Genomic DNA, 4,673 nt, shown 5'->3' with positions numbered 1-4,673 from the left:
GGTAGATGGGGGGAGGAGGATGAGTGGTTAATCAGTTTGAGACCTGCCTAGACAACATGAGACCTCATCTCAAAATCGGGACAACTAGGTACAGCCATTATTAAATGTCCTTATAAGTTAGTGAAGTCCAGAAAGACTTCACTAATATGCCATTTTGGCTTCCCACGTTCAGTGTTTCTTTAAGATTTCCCTTATAATGATTAGCGCATAGCGGTGTGTACTGGTATTTGTTTCTATCTTTTTCTTTCTATACTTCTTGGAAGCTTACAGGAGACATGACCAAGTATGAGGGAAGAATAGGACAAGGATCAAAGTGATGTAGAAATGTATAAACTGTGTTGACCGTATAATTAACCTTATAGTAGCCAATGGATTCTTGAAATATCCTCTTAACATTCTTATTTCTCACATGTACTGAAAAAACCCATTGCATACTTGAAATAAATACTTTGTTCTAAATTTCAGCTATTAAAAATATGATTTCAATATCAAGGGGCAGGGATGTGGAACTAGTAAACAGATTTTAATTCTTGTTCTGCCTGGCCAGTGTTTGGCCTTGGGCAAGCCATTTAGCTTTCTGAGCTGTGGAGTCCTCATCCAGAAGGTGAACAGGTTTTCTTGGGTGACTTTTTGACAAGGAGCCCTCTCTGTGGGGCCTTCTATGGCTTATCAGCTGACACCAGCCTGGTTCTATTATTTTGCTCATGCTATTTTTGTTTCTGAACGGCTCTCTCAGGATTCAGTCATCATTCTTTGACCTTTCTGTAATTTATCTTGGCTATATTGATTAGTGTGAGTGCCATTCATTTTTCATGATTAAGAAACAGCAGTGTCCTTTGTCTCTGTTCTGCCTGTATTCTTTTGAGGCTGTCCATCTTATTCTCTTAAGCTCAGGAATTCAGTCTAGCAATAAGAATTGCTGAGAAATACAGACACAGCAAACAAAGGTAAAATGTGAAGACCAGCAAGACAAACAAGTCATGAAGCCTGCAAAAATGAAAGCAAAATGCCAGAGACTAAAGAATCCAGAACAGGGGTTAATTGTCCACAGGGATGGAGAAAAGACACTTGCTTTAAATCACCTCCACACTGAAATAACACGAAGATTATCTGACTAGCTTTGTGAAAAGGATTTCATTTCCAGGCTGTTCTGAGCTTTCAGTAAAACATTTTGCTTCATCAGTGTACTTTATCTTCTTTTACTGCTTTCCTTTGCAAGTTTCTTCCACTGGCCTTTAAGTAGGCACCTTGAAGGGCATTCCAGATACAAACGTAGATGGCCAAGCAGCTCACAGTGCAGGATACATGTTCACTCAAGCCTGAAATATATTTATCTACTGGAAAGAGCATGCTGTAAGCCCTAGGATCTTTTTGTGGACTGTAGAGCGATGCAGCTTTCAACTTGCATTGCCCTTGGGAATTCAGGAGAGAGGGATGCTGTTCACTTCTGTCATCCCTGATGGAATGGAACTACCTGAGGATGACTCAGTGGCTGCACTGTGCTTCTCAGTCTTAAATGCATCAGAGCCTTTACTAATCCTCATGGAGAGACAGAGCTTTGGCTTTTGAACTCAATGCTTTTCTTTCAATTATTTGTTTTATAATCACAAACTCCTAACGCTTTCCACTCGTTACTCACTGGTCTTCAACTCGTTTGAAAGAGCTTCTTGATTTATTTGTGGAACCTCAGATTTATTTACTATGATTTCATATAAAAAGCAGAAAGTGTAAAAGTACAATGTTTTGCCATATACTTTTCTATGACTTTCAAAGTATAGAATGTAACCCAAGTTCTACATAGTCCAGGTGGGTTCTGTGTACAACAACACCTTCTGATATGTCACAATTAGTGATAGTTATACTATTTGTTGCAGTTCCTGCCTCTGGAGGATCCTTGGCATCTAATGATAGCCACGGAATTTTTACTTTTAATTCTGTACTTCCTTCATTCAAAACAACACTAATGCCAAGAAAACACAGAAGAAGAAAAAAACTGAGAGCTTCTTTCTTGACTCCTATTGTCAACTGTAACTTACAAATGTGTCTTGATTCCTGTTGTCAACTGACATATGTTGAAAACTAGGTTAAACACCCAAAGTCTTTAATATTTTTATTTCTTTATTTTTGTTTTCTGAGGCAGGGTCTTACTCTGTGACAAGTTGGACTGCAAATCACTGTGTAGCCTAAGTTGTCATAAAATCCCGTGATCCCTCTGCTGTCACTTCCTGAATCCTGGTCACAGATATGTGACAGCTATGTACCATGCACAGCCATTTTCTTCAGAATCTTTACTTTTGAAGAAAACTTGAGTAACATACATTATATGAAAATCTCATCCTAAAAAACTTTGGCTTGCTAAATGAAAATAAAACCACATATTTCCATCTGTCTGAATGGCTTACCATTAATAACTTATAAAAACAAAAAAAGTATATATAGGTATATATTATTTTATTAGTTCTCTCTGAAGCAGTTTTCATATGTGTTTAATTCCTTTGTCAAAGGCATGTGTTAATACATTTAAAATTAGAAAATACTAATTGTGTGTATATTTGTATTTGTATACATCTGTAAATAAAGTGTTACATGTCCAAATACAGTCAATGTGTTTTTCCGTTATATCATAAAGTTTATACTTAGTTGCCTGTTTTACATTATACTGGATCAAAATTAACAATAAATGTAGCATAATTGTGGTTATTCTAAGATTCAACTCATTTAAGATGGGAATTGGGGATAATTTCTATTATATACAAGTACTGTTAAAGTAACTTGCATTTTTTTTCAGTGACTTAAAATTCTAGACTTAGCATACTCATAATTTTTCATCTTAATATTTTTATATTTTAGAGCTCTGAGATATGTATTAAAAAGAATTTATAACAGCTTAAATGAGCCAGGATTTTCTATTTTTGAAAAGCTTTGAGGTATGTATAAAGGGAATTTATAACAGCTAAAACATTTGCCTAGATGTTAAGAAATTTTATGAAATAATGGATGTTTTCATACCACCTTTTATAGTTATTCTTAAATATGAATCTTATTTTATTAAGTATGCCCTTATTATTAAAAGGCAAATTGTCCTTTGAGAAAAATGCTGTATTCTTTATCACCATTCAGTTCAAGTTAGAATGGAATAAAGACAGAGAATGAAAGATTTGTGCTGTATTTCAGAGATGCGATCATGGACCTTTCAGATGGTCCTCCTCCTATGAGTACTCTGTAACTTATGAAAGGATACGCATAGACCCATCCCATGTCTGTTGAAAATATGATGCGGCAAATGCATTTAGTGCACATAACCAAACCACCTGAGCATCATACTTAGCATGCAGTGCTCTGTGACATCAGTTCTTTCCTTCTGTGTAGTCAAGCTATGACTCTCTACCCTTGCCCAGACTCTCAAGAGACCATATGATGTAACACTATCCTGGGAAAAGTCAGACGAAAGCAAAATTCCTACCACATGGGTATCACTGTTGTACTATTGTGAAGTCAGCCAGTCTTCAGCAGGACCCTCGTAAGTCAGGAGCCATCTGCACATCAATCTCATGTATGTATGCGAATCTCTGGTGTTATGATAGGAAACACTAGGGATGGCTTTATTGGGTTAGTCATGCACTTCAGGGAATGGAGATGAGTGATGTGACGGCTGAAGTGAAGGCACACCCTTCTGAAGCTGGGGTAGATCTTCCTTCCCCATCAGAGGCCAAGGTAAAGTTGGCCAGGCCCAGTTCCTGCTCTGAGAATTCAGCAGTGGCAGTAATGCTCAACACGTATTTCCATTTGCTTTTTCTTTGGACACTTTTAGATTCTCTTAATCTAAAAATTTGAGCTACAGAAAGACCAAAGGTTCAGAGAGTGATTGTCATGGAAGAGGTGCTATGTTATTTATTCATAGAGTCTAAGACGGTGGCTAGCTCCCTGCAGCCATTTGGGAAAGCACTGGGGGCAGGCGCCTAGGGAAGTGAGAAAGTCGTACCAAAGATGTTGCTCTGGTTTCTATTTGGAGAAACAGACAAGGCTGGGTAAGTAGGCTCAGGAGGCGGTGGTTTGTCATTGGCTATGTAGATCTTTCTTAGTCCTGGGATGATTAGGTACAAGAGCCTGATGGTGGAGGGATTTGGGGTTTGTTTCTGAAAACCACGCCAGTGGGCTAGTTGTTTACCATCTCCGGGAAGTGCTTGACTTTAGAGGAGAGTCCTCCTACCACCAAGGAGACCTCAGAAAGCAAAGCATCAAAACAGACAATAAAATGACATAGGGTTGAACGTTTGTCTCTTTCTTTCCTTATAGACATGAACCCACAATAGAACCTATTCAGTGGCTTCGACAGAAGTCCCAATAACAACAGGAATGTTTGTTCAGGCTGAAAAGTGTTTTGGAAAGCTGCAAGGCATTATAAGGCATTCTCTTGCTCTCTGTCCTCTGCTAGCATTTCTTCTACTTTGCAACATAATAAAAAACAATTCCCTTGCTGCCTTTGGGGGAGTGTATATTTATTTAGTTAGGCCTGCAGAAGTCTCAGCTTCTATATTACAAGCAGGGGTTCGATTTTGTTTTTTGAGCTTCAGTTTATCATCTCTCTCTATGACAAATACTGCCGTCCGCTGGTAAGAAAATAAAATTCCCAATCATTATTACCTTTAAGCACATACTGATAAGATCTCTGG

At 38.0% G+C, this 4,673-nt stretch overlaps 1 long non-coding RNA gene across 1 annotated transcript; it reads left to right on the top strand.

The window, feature by feature from the left end:
* Positions 1-2,848: 2,848 nt before the first annotated feature.
* On the top strand, positions 2,849-4,408 carry LOC311594888. The gene is made up of 3 exons (XR_014778241.1): positions 2,849-2,927; positions 3,399-3,553; positions 4,297-4,408. It is a non-coding gene; the product is annotated as an uncharacterized lncRNA (long non-coding RNA).
* The last annotated feature ends 265 nt before the right edge of the window (positions 4,409-4,673 follow it).

Source organism: Acomys minous, assembly GCF_964271855.1.
Source record: "Acomys minous genome assembly, chromosome: 3".
Classification (NCBI taxonomy): domain Eukaryota; kingdom Metazoa; phylum Chordata; class Mammalia; order Rodentia; family Muridae; genus Acomys; species Acomys minous.
This window is presented reverse-complemented; position numbering and strand designations above follow the sequence as displayed.